General features: G+C 37.0%; 1 protein-coding gene across 7 annotated transcripts in view; it reads left to right on the plus strand.

Annotated features, from left to right (window-relative positions):
- Positions 1-17760, plus strand: part of LOC145055414 (uncharacterized) — a 36958-nt gene that overhangs the window by 13929 nt on the left and 5269 nt on the right. For 3 of the 7 annotated variants that reach the window (XM_079003728.1, XM_079003727.1, XM_079003729.1), the window contains exons 4-8: positions 15078-15148; positions 15524-15620; positions 16008-16085; positions 16253-16318; positions 17302-17669. The gene's annotated coding sequence lies outside the window, so the exon portion shown is untranslated. Of the gene's footprint in view, positions 1-14238; positions 14545-15077; positions 15149-15296; positions 15365-15523; positions 15621-16007; positions 16086-16252; positions 16319-16366; positions 16454-17301; positions 17670-17760 lie in introns of those variants that run through there. The other 4 variants (XM_079003730.1, XM_079003725.1, XM_079003726.1 and 1 more) reach the window with 4 other exon arrangements.

Genomic DNA, 17760 nt, shown 5'->3' on the forward strand with positions numbered 1-17760 from the left:
TTTCTTCCGTCTTCGTCTGCTAGAACCTTCAAGCAAGATGCAAAAGGCAGTACAGATGATAATAGAATCTTTGCGTCTTCTCGTCTGGATCTATATAGGGGATCGAATGCATTTGAACTCCTTCTATCTAGCGCTCTCAAGCTGAGGTAACTCGAAGCTTTAAATGGCTCCTGCCTAGCTTCCTTCCAGTGATTAGAGTTTTTTGTTTGCTGTTTTTCATCTTGCTATGAGTGCCTTTACCCTTCTCTAAGAAGCCATAGGACTGTGCTATGAGGGAGGAACCCTTAGGTTTGCGGGGCATTGGATTCAATCAAACCACAGGTTCTCCTTTTCAAGTAGTATAGACAATTTGTCATTGAAAATAGTAGAATCTTACGCCAAATGTCGTAGATAAATATGAGTGAAGGAGAGCCAGGAAAGCACCCTGAACTCATACGGTGAAGGCGAGGAAGCTTTCAAAATTTCAGGGGCTCCTCTAAACAAGAGTTTTGACTAGGTAGATTTGCCCTTCTACGTCATTTTAGGTGAGTTCGGACTCAATCATTGACTGAAGATTGGGACAGAGCGGATGGCAACTAGCTGAATTCTTCCTGTCACTCGTACAGACCTGATTGAAGATATTGCATTAGAAAGGGAAACAAAGTAACTTTCGAAGATTGAAAGAGAGGCAATCCCAGTTCGATATTGGTCTTGTTGCACTTCTTCGAGTTAATGACGGATAGCCCACTAGGGACTACTTGGCTTGTTAGCGAGAAAGCGCATAAAAGAATGACATTTATCGATTGAGAAAATAGGCTCAAGTACATTAGTCCGTCACTGCCATTTTGACTAGGTGGATTTTGCCTTCTAGTTGACTTATTTCTGTGGGATAGCCTAGTTAGAGCAATGAAACCTTTAAGGCAAGAAATGCGGGCAAGTCAGTCGCTAGAACTCCCAGATGCTAATAACTCACTAGAAGGGGTAGAAAGCTTGTTATTTTGGTACAAATCCTCTTTCTTGAATGAAACTAGCTAGCTGTCTTTGAAGTCAAGTACTTAGCCGGAAAGACAAGTCCATCGCGGGCACTACCCGACTTATTTCGATATTGCATATAAGTATAAGTTTAGATGTGGCCATCTAGACAAGTGAAATGGTCCTTGCTGTCGAAGTTTACTACTGGATAGGAATTCCATCGGTATGGCATTAGAACTGCTCGGAGAAGTTTGATATTGAAGGTATACAATTCGATAGATCGGTATTAAAGTGAGAAATTCAATCCTCTTTCTATTTCATGGTATTTCACTGCCTTTCATGTACAAGTATTGCAACTGAGACCGATAGTCGTAAGAAGGAATGGAACTGTTGGCATATAACCTAGCGGTGCCTTTCCCTATCTCCTTCTTTTTGATAGAGCCCTTACGATCGTTAAATCCTTCGTTGTCAATAGAACTGTCAGCATATAACCTAGAATCAATAGGAGCTGATAATTTCTTCCCCAGGGTAATTTCACTAAGACTGTCCTACTTCCTTGACTAATATGGTTCAAGTGGAATAGTCGGATATAGAATATAGGGAATGAGCATACAGTGTGTGACATCCCCAAAATCTCGGCCAGAAAAGACCGGTTTTCATTTATGCTTTTAAAATAATTTCAGAGTAAATCCTTTTGATTTGAAAGAGTTGCGGAATTTATTCCCAAAAACAAAGTATGATAAAATAATATTTTCCAACGCATTTCATAAAGAAATGTATTTTCATTATGTAATCAAAACTCGGGATGTCATGTTCCGATACAGAGCATAAAGCATAAACGATAACATTACAAGTCGTTCAACAAATATATACATATACAGACTTGTAAACAAAACAAATTGATGATTCATCCATCTTATGCCCTTGCGCCACTTCTTGTAATACAAATAAACTGAGTGTGTCAGGCTTGGGAGCCTGGTGAGCATATAGGGTTTTCAACTCACAATAAATAATTATATTTAATTTCCACCAACCAACAATAATCCAATTACCCATTCCCGTTATTCTCACTTTACGTCCCTAAGACAACTAACATAAGGGACCTAGTCTAAGAATATTTCATCGGGGCGACAACACATGCTTCGGGGGTTCCTCAGCAATATAAGTCAAATAAGGCAACCATGAGGGGGATGGAGTACAACAAATGAACACCCAAGTTCATTAACACCTACAGGTGGCGAGCCTGCTAGCGTTCCACACGACTGTCTAGAAAAGTATGTGGTCATCATCTAAACTCCGCTAGATGACTGAATCAAAAACAACATCGAGGCATTTCATCTGTTTATCACACGTCAACTATCTACCCATGTTCTACCCAACATATTAGTAGATAAAAATATATATTTTTATACATAGTTTAAAACCTGTATAGCATTCTTATTCAATACATATTCCACATAACAGATGAGGCACACCCACATAACACGTATTTCATAGAGAATAAATCAGATCTATGAGATAGAAGAAAGTGAATATACATTCACACATATAACAACAAAATATACACATACCACGTATTTTATATAAAATACTTTATAATTATGCGTTAGAAGAAAGTAACCACACACTCACTTGATCAGAAGATAATCGGACAGCACGACGACTTATAGAAGTAGTATTCTTCGGCAGATCTGGAAGATCTTCACAAAAATCGAACTCCTCGCGGGCAGAGCTTCGACTCGGGAATCGCACTCCTCGGGATCTCGGGAGCGTAAAACTTCCTTCTTAACTTGGATATGAGATCCGGGGTGTCGGGATGGCATCGGGGGTTTACACGCAGAGCTTCGGCACGAAAAAGAGAAGAATTGAGCAAATATGCCCGGAACCCTCACATCCTATTTATAGGAGGCTAAGGCCTCGCAGTACGCTGGGCGTACAGCCTTACGCGGGGCGTACGCCTCTGAAATCGTCACTGCATGCGTCATCCGAAGAACTCGAGTGTGAGGCGTGTCATGCTTCGCTGTACGCTGGGCGTACGCCAGGATGAGTCCGGTGAGTCCTCTTCGGATAATATCGGACATAATAAATAAATTTAAATATTAATTATTTAATAAACTTTGAAAATTCATATCTTCGTCATACGAACTCCGTTTTCAACGTTCTTTATATCCACGCGTAGGTGTCTACAACTTTCGTTTTGACTCCGTCGGCTAATTTTGACTTTATTTTTTATTATTTATTTTTAGTAGGCCCGGACATAAAAACTTCGTTATAAATTCATAACTTCTTCGTCCGACGTCCGTTCTCGCCTAACTTTTCATCGTTTCGCTACTAACAACGAGATCTTCGATTCTCGTTTAGATTTTTTCGGCTAAAAACCACTCGATCTCAAATCGAGTATTTCGGGCTGCATACCGCTAAGTCGAAACTTCAGAAATTCATAACTTCCTCATACGAAGTCAGATTTGGGCGTTCTATATATATTCGAAAACCTCGTTTCGGCCACTACAACTTTATGCAAAGATATCGGGCTTATATCACACTTCAAATTTGACGCTTATTTTATTCTTAATTCATTAAATTATAATAATTAATAAAATAAACACATAATTCACATAATACTCAAATATTTCATCATTAATACTCCAAAAAGAGTTACAATGGTTAACCTAGACTATTACATCAACGAAAATGCCTAGCCTGGAAACGCGGGTGTTACAATTCTCTCCCCCTTAGGATGATTCCGTCCCTGGAATCACACATCGACAAATAAATGCGGATAGCAACTCAACATGTCACTCTCCGTTTCCCAGGTGAGATTTGGCCCATTCGAATGTTTCCAACGAATAAGCACTAATTCGACCATCTTGCGTCAAAGTTTCTTAGTCTTTCGGTCAACAATTGTCTTTGGTTCTTCCATTAACCTCTTGTTTTCATCAATTTTCAATTCAGAAATTGGAATTATATCGGGAACTTCTCCCGTGAACTTCCTCAAATAACACACATGAAAAGTGTTGTGAATTCCATTCAGTTCTTTGGGTAATTCGAGCTTGTAAGCTTGGTTCCCAACCTTCTGAAGAACTTTAAACGGTCCAATAAACCTTGGACTTAACTTTCCCTTTTTACCAAATCTTATAAGTCCCTTCCACGGCGAGACTTTAAGCAAAACCAAATCTCCAACTTCAAAAGTCATTGATCTTCGCTTCTTGTCAGCATAGCTCTTTTGATGATCTTGAGCTGCTAACATTCTTTCCCTGATCACTTTCAACTTCTCAGCAGTCTAATGGACTATCTCGAGTCCCATAAACTGCTTTTCGCCAGCCTCAAGCCAACAAGACGGCGTACGACACTTTTTTCCGTACAAAGCTTGATAAGGTGTCATCTTTATGCTCGAGTGGAAACTATTATTGTAGGAAAATTCTACCAAAGGTAAATGTTCATCCTATTTACCTATGAATTCCAGGGTACATGCTCTCAGCATATCTTCAAGTGTTTGTATCGTTCTTTCGCTCTGACCATCAGTCTGCGGATGGTAAGCTGTACTTAAACATAACCCGGTACCCATTTCCTCTTGTAGACTTTTCCAAAACCTTGAGGTGAAACGGCTATCACGATCCGATACAATCGTTAACGGGACACCGTGAAGCCTCACAATTTCCTTCACATAAGAATTCGCAAGCTTATCCATAGACCATTTCTCCTTGGATGCTATGAAATGCGCACTTTTAGTGAATCGATCAACGACCACCCAAATCATGTTGTGACCATTCCTTGTTCGGGGTAGTTTAGTGACAAAATCCATAGCAATGTCTTCCCATTTACCCATAGGCACAGGTAAAGGCTCTAAACTCCCATATGGTTTCTGATGTTGTGTCTTGACTCTTGCACAAGTCACACACTCGGCCACATACTTTGCAACATCAAGCTTCATCGTCGGCCACCAGTAGTAGGGTTTCAGGTCCCTATACATTTTAGTGCCGCCAGGATGAATTGAGTACATGGTTTTGTGAGCTTCTTCCATCAGAAGATATCTTATTCCTCCTGACTTAGGTACCCAAATACGATCTTGGAATACCTTCAGTCCATGACCGTTTGTATCAAACACCAACGTTTTGCCCGAACGTTCCTCCTTCCGGTCATTCTTTTCAGAAGCTTCTTCTTGAGCTTTCTTTATACTTTCCACAATTGTCGATACAACTTCTATTCTCAACGCTCTTGGCCTTTTTCTCTCAACATTGACTTTCCGACTGAGAGCATCAGCAACAACGTTAGCTTTACCAGGGTGGTAAAGTATCTTACAGTCGTAGTCCTTGAGTAACTCTAACCAGCGTCGTTGCCTCATATTTAATTCTTTCTGATTAAAGAGATATTGGAGACTCTTATGATCAGTGAAAAGTTTACACTTCGTGTCATAGAGGTAATGCCTCCATATTTTCAGAGCAAAAACTACCGCTGCCAACTCCAAATCATGAGTCGGGTAATTCTTTTCATGCTCCTTCAGCTGTCGAGACACATATGCTATCACCTTTTCTCTTTGGGTCAAAACACAACCCAATCCAACCCCAGACGCATCACTATAAATAGCGAAGTCTTCAACTCCATCGGGTAAAGAAAGTATCAGTGCCTCACATAGCTTCTTCTTTAGCTTCTCGAATGCTTCTTTATGCTTATCACTCCAAGCATAAGTAGCTCCTTTGTAGGTCAAAGCTGTTAATGGAGTAGCAATCGAAGAAAAGCCTTGGATAAACCTTCGGTAATATCCGACTAATCCTAAAAAGCTTTGGATCTCCGTGGGACTTTTCGGTTGTTCCCACCTCATTACAGCTTCAATCTTTGCTGGATCAACCATTATCCCTTCTTGGTTGACCACGTGACCCAAGAATTGGACTTCTCGAATCCAAAAATCACATTTGGAGAATTTTGCATACAGTTTCTCCTTCTTCAAGACTTCTAACACTTCTCGCAAGTGTCTTCCATGCTCCTCTTGGCTTTTCGAGTAAATCAGAATGTCGTCTATGAATACTATCACAGATTTATCAAGGAACGGATTACAAACCCTATTCATTAAATCCACGAATGCTGCTGGAGCATTGGTTAGTCCAAACGACATAACCAAGAACTCATAGTGTCCATATCGTGTTCTGAACGTAGTCTTCTCGATATTCTGCTCTCTCACTTTTAGCTGATGATATCCTGACCTAAGATCGATCTTCGAGAAATAGCTCGAACCTTGCAATTGATCAAACAGGTCATCAATCCTTGGCAATGGGTATCTATTCTTTATTGTTGCCTTGTTCAGCTCTCTGTAATCGATGCACATTCTCATGCTTCCATCTTTCTTCTTTACGAATAACACCGGAGCTCCCCAGGGTGATGAACTAGCTCTAATGAAAACTTTGTCCAATAACTCCTGAAGTTGCATCATCAGCTCCTTCATCTCCGTCGGTGCTAATCGATAAGGTGCTTTTGCTATTGGCGTGGTCGCTGGTAGCAAGTCTATTCTGAACTCCATTTGTCTATCAGGTGGTAATCCAGGAAGATCTTCGGGAAATACTTCCGGATAATCACACACCACTGGTATACTCTGCATCACCTTCTTTTCCTTCTTAGCATCGATCACGAATGCTAGATATGATGTACATCCCTTGGTCAAACACTTCCTGGCTTTCATTAGGGAAACAATTCCAGAATTTACTCTGTGTTTGTCCCCATACACCATAAACGAATCTTTTCCAGGCGGGTTTACTTTTACTATCTTCTTGCATAAAATTTCGGCATCATTGGCGCTAAGCCAATCCATTTCCAACACGATGTCGAAACCATTAAGTTCGATAGGTAATAATTCCTCGTGAAACTTATTCCCATTAAGGTTGATTAAGATGTTTTTCATACGATGGCTAACAGGTACAAACTTGCCACTAGCAACTTCGACTAATAAAGCATTATCTAGTCTATCAACAGGCAAAATTAGTTTTCTACCAAACTCATGCGAAATAAAGGAGTAGTTGGCTCTAGAATCAAACAAAATTTGAGCAGATAATTCGTTTATAATAAAGGCACCTGAAGCGACATCAGCTTCATCTTTCGCAGCCTCAAGTGTCGTCTGGAAGGCTCTCGCCTTCGGCTTTGGTGGAATGTTGGGCTTAGCTGCCTCCTTCTTCTTCGGACAGTCTTTCAAAATGTGCCCCTCTTCATTACAACCAAAACACATCGTTTTGTTGTTCGGACACTCATTGGCAAAATGCCCAATTTTTCGCACTTGTAGCAGGTTACATCCTCACTACATTTTCCAAAGTGCTTTTTCTTACACTTATCACACCACTTCGCTTCGCCTCCTTTTCCTCCACCAAACTTTTTCGAATCAGACTTCGAAAATTTGCTTTTCTTACCGGAACCAGATGTTCCCTCAAACTTTCTCTTCTCACCAACCTCAACCTTGTCGGTGGTTCTCCCCTTAATCATGTTCTCAACAGACTTGGCAGCCCAGATAGCTGCCTTTAGAGTATGTGCCTGACGTACCGGCACCTCGTACTCCCATGGGAGTCCTTTTGCGTATCGGTCAACCTTTGTCAGCTCATCTGGCACGATGCGTAAAGCAAACTCCATCTTATCGGTAAAGTTATTAGTGTATTCATCAACTGACATGCTGCCTTTCGTCAATGTCAGAAACTTGTTCTCTAACTCCAACAGGTTTTGAGCCGGGCAGAACTTGCGCTTGAACTGCACCAAGAACTCTGCCCATGACAATTGCAGTGGCTCATTAGAGCTTAAAGTCTTCCCTAGAGTGTTCCACCAATGAACGGCTCCACCTCGGAACTGACGCACTACATAGATAGTCTGCAACTTGCCTCTGCAGCCACAAGTCATGAAGGCTAACTCCATTTCGGAGATCCAATCCATCACTCCAATCAGATCCTCCTTTCCATTGAAGGTCGATGGCTTGCAAGTTAGAAAGTCTTTGTACTTGCATCCCATTCCATTATTCCTTCCATCATGGTTGTTTTGCCTAACTATCGGTGGGTTGGCTTGACCAACAGACCCACTGAAGTTTCCACCTTCCGAGTGCCCTTCATCAAATTCGGGCTCTTCCACTTGAATTGACAGTTCTTCACGATTCTGTTGAAGCAACTGCCTAGTCTCCTCCATTTGACGATCCAACATCGTTTGAATCATCAATTCTACACCAGTCATTGTTATTGGCTTAGGTGCTGCTGCTACGACAGATATTTGCTCAATCACTGGTGGTTGATTCCTGTTTTCATCAGCATTTCCAACTCCACTTCTTGTTCTCACCATTTTTGATCTATACACCGAATAAGGTGAAATTAGATCCTCATTCACGATAGATATTCAAATCATCCTTATCACTCCGAAACGTTTATATGCTAGTTTTAATATCGTAGACGTGCGCTTAGAATTCTACAAAGTTCCCTGGAAGAAAGTACATCAAAGGCAAGCAAAATTATGTTGATTTACTAGACATTGACACCTTTTCCATTCACGACATTGACGAGATTATGGAGGAACTTGGGCATATTGATTCAGACGAAACACTACTCTATTATCATTTCCTGAGACCATTTGGCAATTTGGATTTTGGGTTATTTGCTTTGGGTTCAGATCAGGATGTTCATCATCTGGGTACGTATGTTGCTAACCATAAGCTAATAGATGTATATATTGAGCATGGGAAAACAAATTTACATACTTATTCTATGTCCCCCAACCCTAGTAAGGTTAAAATTGTTGAAATTAAAGAGCCACCAGCTTGCTCCAAACAGTTGTTTTTGGAGTGGAATGACTCTCCAATTGAGCATGAGAGTGTTCCAGACCTAACAGAAGTTGAGAATGATAGTCATTTGGACAAAGGATTAATAAGGAATGCTAAAAAGAAAGAATCTAAGGCTAAAACCGAAACAACACTATAGCTCCTTAGATTTTGCTCGTTACGCTCCTTAGTAAGTGAATTAGTAGAACTTCAATACACTTGACCTTACTGGCTTTCCTAGTCTGACATCGACTACATCGAAATAGATAGAAGACTTAGCCGATTAGACCAGATAGAGAATAGGAATTAACAGAAGATAGACATAGGCTATAGAGAAGGAATGCTAAAAAGAGATAGGAAAAGCTATGTGTACGAAACAGGGAAATATATACGGTGATACCTCAAGCCCATGATATAAAATTTTCTTGTAAGAAAGCTGTTGGTAACGAATTGGTAACCCCTGGTCGGAGCGGGTAAGAGCCAAATAGATGGGAATGAAGTTCCTTTACAGCTCCGGAAAGGAGGCTTGTGCCACTAAGGGGTTGCCGCTTATTCAAGTGACGAGGCAAATGCCCTATTAATTGAATCTAAGTCAAGCTTATCCTTTAATGCCTGGGAAGCTATTCCATCTGTAGTATCGTTGGAGGAAAGCTAATAAGTACAGTTGCAGTCCACTTTAAGCGGTTGGTTAGCTATTATACAATTTGAAAAAGCTTATTAAAGAAGTAACCTTAATAGTTTTACTATACATGGAGCTGAGAATTTTAGATGGTGAATAAGCACTAGGGAATGCTTAATGGCATTCAAACTTGCAGGAAAAACACCAGCTCTTATCAATATTCCTTCCTAGGGAAACATCCCAAGAGCATACTTTTAAACTGGCTTGTTATAACCTGCTTTCCTAAGAGGTACTTCGCTAGCTCGCTTTCAAATTGGTAAGATCATATTATAAACTATTAAAGGAAAAGAATACAAGTAAATAGATCCTTATTCATGGGTTGGCATTTGTTTATAGTGGGGAACACTATCTATGGATAGAGCTTAGTTAATTATAGAATTCAAAAGTAGCTCGCCTTTAGTCAGCTAGTACAAGAAAGTGGAGACTCAATGAACTGCATAAAAGTCCTGATATCTCGTTGTAATCCCAAGCATGAAATCCCTAAACTCCATGAGTTGCCCACTTCTCAGAAGAACAGTTGATCATACTAGTCATTCATGTTGGCAGTCACTCTCATGGATTTCTCATAGAAGATCCTTATTCTTGATAGCATTGGTAAGGGTCGATTCCCAGTCCCAACCTATCCCCAATCACACTGAATGCTTACTTACCAATCCTTTCTCAGAGAATTCCTCGTGCATCAAAAAACTTCTAGTAAAGTGAAGGAGACCCACTTCGCATGGAGAACTTCAAAGCTTCCATGAGTAGTCGGATGGACATGCTTGCCAATCTTGAGTTGTCATCGGTAGGGCATGATTACAGCGAGTGTTCGCATGACTTGGGACAAACCTCTAGAGTCTTCTCCTCCTTTCCGCTGCTGGTCAGGGGCAATTGACCGATCCACATTTGTTGATACGTATATGAATAGATAGATAGAGACCCTTCCTCTCTCCAGCTAGTAAATAAACTATGGAAATGCACCAACATGTTTTTTCCCTATCTTAAATTGTTGTCACCCCTACTAATATGTAGGATTATACATGACAACCTTATCCTCATAGTCCAGAGCAACCATCCTATTGCGACAATAGAGAGGCTCTAGCCCTGGTTCTGTATACTCGATTGAACAAGACAGCCCGAGATCTTGTATCATATCACATACTTGGTTCTGTATACTCGATTGAACAAGACAGCCCGAGATCTTGTATCATATCAAATACTTGATATTCATCGATTCTTAGATCATTAGCACATGCTATAAAGACCATACCTATGAATCTTTCAAATGCAATCCCTGAATATTTATGGCTGAACTTCCGGTCGAACTCCATTAAGGTAATATTGAATAAGACCCTAGTGATTTCTCCAACAATTGGCATACAACTGAAGCATATCTTTCTACCATCCTCATCAAATGTCTCGAGATTTAGAAAGCTACTAACCAACTTATAACAAACCGAATGTGCCCCAACAAAGGACTTAACACCATCTAAAACCAGACTCTCAGGAATCAGTTGTAATGATGGATCCATGTTAATCTGGTACAGTCCAGTCACCTTACCCATGTTTTGAATACCAGAATAAAAGAGACCTAACCTATCTAATAATATGTAATTCTCCTTGGGCACATAACCATAAGTCAAACGATAGAAATGGATACTCAATGTCATGAACACCAAGACATCCTCTTTTTTTTTTTTTTATGGAAAAACTACTATATAGTGTGAACTATCTTTACTTGGATAAAACGTTAAGTTAGGAAAATCAGGTAGCGTTGCAAATAAAAACTCTAGTAGATCATCCTTATTTATTCTCCCGAGCCTTAGCGGAGATAGAGTGTAAAAACCTGAAAGCAATATATGTTGAAGATTACATAACTCTTTCTTAGAAAGATTATATTTTTGAGTGCTTTTTAAATCATTACACATAAAATCAATATCCTCTTATATCTTAACTAGTGAACTAGAAATTGTAGAATAATAAAAAGATCTTGCACATATCATAGTCAACTTATAAGAAGATTTGGATTGAATTGTTTCTTGTTTGTTTCTCATCTTTTTACTATTATTTCTTGTAATTCTTGAACTTGAAAAGTACTTATTAATTCTAAATCAAGAGGAGATGAATATGACATCACACCCATTTCGAGAAAGGCTGCTACTATGATCCCTAAACCAAGGGCCACCCTAGCATTGCTACCTTCAGCATTGTTATGTTACCACTAGGAAGATGGATTTCATTGAACACATAGACATTATCAAAGGCGGATAACACTTGATCTGATATATACTTATACTCCACATAACTCATTTTCATAAAGGGGGCTATATCAAATGAAACATCCTTGAAAGAATCATACGGAAGCTCTCTCGGTACTAAGATTCCTGGAGGTGCTACTTCTTGTACTCCAAGTATAAAGTTGTACCAGACAATACAACCAATCCCTAAGCTAATAAATATGATTAAGTGCCCATACATACCTATGTTATAAATTCTATTACTTTTTTATACGGGGTCCTGGCGAGAACATCCAAGCAATGGTGCAACCCACCCTTGAACCTGGTATTTTCAAACAAATTTGGGGTTGAAAAACGTAACATTTTTGATAACCCGAGAGATTGAAAGACATACATTAACATTTTCTTCGCTGAATTGCTCATTATAAATTCATATATTTGGAAGTAAGTATGCTCTGGAAAAAACAGAAATATAACGCCATAATAGCATCTTTAGCTGATTGAACTTTAAGTTGTTCAGAAATCAGACTTTCTTTTAAATCAGTAAGAGGGAAACTATTCACAGGTAGACTGTTAATAGGAAAACTATTAAGCAGTTCATCCTTATTTACATGAGAATTCATATTATTTGTGGGGGAGTATAAGTCAAAGGCTGGATTGGCTTAGGAATTGACCTTCACAAATTCAGACCTCTACGCTTAGAGAACGTATCTTTTTTTCCGAAAAGATAGCTTTCCGGCAGCATTCCACCATTACGTGTGTAATATATATCATTTCTAGTGTGATTAACTCCCAATCTGTCAAATAAAAATTTCATTTTTTCTTTTATCATCTATTTAAAGAGTAATACTCGGGATTTTCTCTCTGCTTATGCCCTTACTTTCTTTTTCAATAGGACTACTTGGATAACACAACTTCTCGCTAGGTAGGCTGACCAACAGGACATTCTCGATTCCGTAGGACAGATTATCGATAGGCTAACCTAAAGGACAGATTCTCGATTCGTAGCTACCTGATGACCAACTTTCTCGATTCCGTAGGAAAAATTATCGATTCCATAGGACATAAGAGTATATGAGGTGCCTTTACCCACATAAATATTAGACTCAACCCAGACCATGAGAGGAACAAGGCACAAAGCCATATTTCAGCCACCATTGAACCTCTACTTGTTACCAAGGTTGTAGAATTCGCTACTCGGTACCTGTTTGGCCGACTGTTGAGTAGCTAGTACTCGGGGAGTACTCGGATTCGGTAATTCATGTAGAAATTTTTTTAGGGAATTATATATGTTAAAATTATAAGTTGATTGGAATAAATAAGATACATGTGAATACACCAAAACTGAAAAACACACAATGGTCTAACATTGTGAATAATTACTGAAAGTTCAAGATATATATATATATATATATATATATATATATATATATAGTAATAATCATATGTGTGTGTGTTCAATAATAAATCATTAAGTATATTATACATATTAATCACTGAGTTGGCCGAGTTTTACAACACTGTTCGCTTAAGTAAGGGGCCGATCGGGGGTACTCAAATTCTGTAACTCGCCTCGGTAAGGGGCTGAGGGAGTACTCGACGAGTTTTACAACATTGCTTGTTACACATCATCACCAATCAACGTCATCAACACCTTTTTCTTGCAAATTGAAAAAGAAAGGGGTAAAGATGGAATTGTGATAGGGCTTTCAAGGAGGGTGAGACACACAAAGGGGAGAGAAAAAAAAGAAAGGAATACATGTTCTTTGATTTCGACCTGCAACCAAGAAACACGAAGTTGATCCTATTTATATAAAGAGAAGGGAAATAGTTGATTCGTCGAATAAAGGGTGGGTCTCGATTTTCTTGAGGTGTATCTAGGATCGATTCAGAGTGAAGAGGAACCTTTTGCTACAGTCATGACCCAAAATAAAATACACGATTATACCAAAAAAACATGAGAGAGAGAGAGAGAGAGAGAGAGAGAGAGTATTTTTGTCGCTCTTTTAAATTTAAAGAAAATAAAAAAATAAAAAATGGCAAAATAGTTATTTCAAGCCCTTTCAATTTTCCAAGGAACAAATAATCAGAAAAAAAAAAATCAAATTAAAACCACAGATGCAAATCCAATTGTTTTTGGATCAACATCATAAAAAAATAACAACCATGATTTTACAATTTTCCCATAAATTTATTTGATTTAACTCAATCCATTCAACATTGACATATAACTCAAGTTTAATGAAATACTATTAAACAAGTTAATAATAATCATTTGCTTATGAATTCAGTATTTGCTTACATTTTTAACAATTTTAATATGAGGTCTTAATACCAATTTAAGAAAAAAGGTTTTACAAGTCGATTAATTTTTAATATAAAACATAAATTAAGGTTAGTACCAATTTATGAAAGAAAATGTAAATTATACATACAAGTGATTTTAGGTTTAAATCTTATTATAAAGAATTAATTTTTAATAGTACCAAAATATGCAATCTTTAATTCCACGCTAAATATTATTATATATGATTTAATATAAAACATATACTATTAATAAATTAAAGTTCTTTTATTAAACAAAACAGAAATTAAACAGCTTAAGAAATTAATCTATAATTTCGGAAAGCTTTTAAAAATAAATAACCGTTGGAAATCCAAAGAGTCTGGTTTGGGATTCGCGCATTTATATCTACGTTCTTCAGTCGTTTCGCTTTCAACAGACGCAAATATAACCCAGCTCCCTCTTTCGCCGGATTAATAATTAAAACTCGAAACTCGAAAGGGTTGGGTCATTATACCGTTTGTTCTTCAGCCATTCCGCTGCCCAAACCCCCCGGAGACCAATAGCGATCTCTGCAATTCCACTCCAAGGAGACCCAGACACCCTGATCCTTTACAGGTGACTCACAAAAATTGTCAAGATCGCTGTAAGTTTTCGATTTAAGGTTAATTGTTGTTTTTTATTCTTTTTTTTGGGTTTCTACTTCTAGTATTACCCTTCTTATTCAGCTTTTCGATGGCAGGTTTTTCTGATGTTATAGGTTTAAGTAACTGCACCAGATAGATTCATTTTAACTTAGAAAAGAAGGAAACTACTGAGTGTGTCTCCGTGGTTTTTTTGGTCTTTTTGTTGGGTTCTTCGTCGTCTTTTTGCTGTTTTTTTTCTTCTATAAAATCTGTTTTTGTTGGTTGTAAGAGAATGCCATTCATTCTGTCACTTTTCTTATGTCAGATCAACATGTTTTAGTCGAATCCTTTTTTTTTGGCTATGTCATGGTTGTTCTTCATATTTGTTAAAAATTCAATATTGTGAAATCATCATTCTTTGATTCACATATGTTGAACTGTGACTATGCTACTGAAGGATCTGTTATGTTTACTAATTTATTTTCCCATAACAAAATTATACTTTCTAGAATTATGACTCTTATTAATATTTAACAATGATATGTTTGTGTAGGTTATACAGAATCATTCAAAGTGGAATACAAAAAACAGATCCCAACATCAAAATATGAATGCTTGTATTTGGTAAGTCTTGGTAAGCCTAGCTTTTCGAAATTTTGACATACCTTTGTTTAAAAAACATCAGTGAATGTGAGGGGGTTATATATGTAACAAAAAATAAGTTTTCTTTTTATAATTTCTTGTTTATAGATTTAGTTTTTATACGTTTTATTTAGAAACAAACATGAAGGCAGGGGAAATCATAATGAACCAAGAATCACCTAGCAACCCCCTGTCAAGGTATAATAAAATATCCATGAGATTTATCAGGCAATTTTGTGTGATTTGGTCCTAAAAAACATATGAGAAATACTTAGTTGTAACATCTTGTATAAAATATTTTTGATGCTTAAATTCCTTTATTATCCTTAATTAGTAATGGATTGCTTGGATTTGCAGTTTTCATGGTTATGTTAATAGAACAATCAGAGCAGTCAACAGCTCCTAGCAATTTGGAAAAAATAGAAAAAAGCCAAAGGTCAATATATGGTCAAAGGTACAAAACCAAACTCCATTCTGCTGATTACTTAATAATTAATATGGATGCAAATTCTCTAATAGTGTAATAATGAAAAACGCGTTGGTAGATTAGTGTTCCATGAAGGGACCTATTCGTGAGCGATTGTCATTATTAAGACATTATATTTTTCCCATTAGGACATTTTAATTTTACGTTCTTATTAAGACAATGCACTTTGATTATGGTTACCAGTTTAAATTATTATATATTATTTATTTTGCTATTAGAAAATTTTCTTTGAAAATCGAACCGGTTGAGGCATTATAATTTCTTATATAGCTTTATACTCTCAGTATCAAATCTATTAAGATATTGTACTTTCATCAATCAAAGCCAATGCAAGAGTTTTGTTGCATTTTGTAGGATAGAATTATGCACAACATTCAGCTAAAGAAGTTGATGAATGTGTACTCTGATAGACACAAGGAAACTCCTGATAAGGTAATTTTTTTTTTCATCATTTGACAAATGTAACTGCTCATTTTTCTTTTTTTATTGTTTGATAGTCCCTTTGAAAAATAAAAAGGTGCAACACCACATCACCTTCTTTTTTTATTGTTTGATAGTCTCTATGTAAACCCCCTTGTTTTGCACTACATTTGTCATAGAATTGCGTGCAGTTAATGCCCAATCTTGCAGCTTCGGATGCGGTGAAGTGTAATGGGACACAAAAGGTTTCTACTTTTTATTCACTTATGCTTTTTCTTTTCTTGGTTTGATAGTAAGGGAGATGTAGCAGTTTCCCATGAAAACCTGATTGCAAATGTTACTGTTGGAAGTCCTGAAATTAACTTCTATCCATTCGATGTGTAAGTGTCAGCAGTCTCAAATTGGTTTATAAAATGCCAATTGTTTCACCATTATTTTGTTCATCTGTGTTTTATAGCATCCTAATTTCATTTCTTTCTATTATAGTGTTGTACTTTCAACTAATTTCTTATTACATTGTACTTTGAAAGTTTATCCAATTATGGCATCATACTTATAGCTACTTTTCTATTAGGACAATATACTTTTAGATGTCTATCCCTTTATAGCTTTGTGCTTTCAACTTTTTTCTTAATAGGGCATTCATTGTGCTTTAAAATTCTAACCAATTATAGCATTGTAATTCCATTTTTTTTTTCTAATTTTGACCTTATACTTTGAATAATCTACCTATTCATAGCAATTTTACTTTCAATTTTTTGCTTGTTAAGACATTGTACTCTAACAAATTTAAGTAAGCAGTGTGTATATGTAGGGCATTGCTAAAACTGGGTAGAGTTTTAAAAGTAGAAGACTGAAATAAAATGATAGGAAAGTTGGATATTATATATAGAAAGCATGCCTTGATATCTTAGCATATCCAACTGATTTTAGGAAAAAAAGTTGTTTATTCTTACATGTGATGTGTTAGCATATCCAACTGATTTTAGGAAAAACAGTAAACAGTTGTTTATTCTTCCCTTACTTTCTTTTCTCAATAAGTGCTGCACTGATAAAGTGCTACCTGGATAATGATGTCTTAAAGTTCTACTTGATAAAAAATGCTTTCATATTGTGAAATTCATAATTAAGAAAAGCTACTTTTAATAAAAAGTAATTAGGCTTTAGTCTCATATAAATGTTACTTTATCATGACAAAATTGTTTTTTTTTTTTATTTATTTTCGCAGTTTGATAAATTATGGCTCAAGCATCCTTTGGAGGTTGAAGAGGAACACACATATGTTTTTAATTTTTTTAGGGTAAATTTCAGGAAATAGCAACATGCCTCATTCTTTTTTTTACCAATATAGGAAATATGCTTTATTTTTACTGACGATAGCAATGTGTAACCCATATTACCATACTTACAATTCTGCACTCATTATGGCAATATTCTTATCTCTTTACGAATAATGGCAATATGCTAATATTGCTTTTATTGGGTAACAATATAAGCACATTGCTATATAAGTTCTACAGTGGTCAAACATTTTGGATTATGAAGGCCTGGTCATGGATCCAAATGCTTTAAAAAATAGAATTATTCTATGGGGAGGTAGAATACAGCTTTTAAAAAGAGGTTTTTTTTTTAGTTTGGTACAATTTACACTTTTACCTTTTTGGCTAATTTTAACAAAATCTGTTAA

Source organism: Lactuca serriola, chromosome 5, assembly GCF_051521515.1.
Source record: "Lactuca serriola cultivar US96UC23 chromosome 5, Lser_US96UC23_V15, whole genome shotgun sequence".
Lineage (NCBI taxonomy): Eukaryota > Viridiplantae > Streptophyta > Magnoliopsida > Asterales > Asteraceae > Lactuca > Lactuca serriola.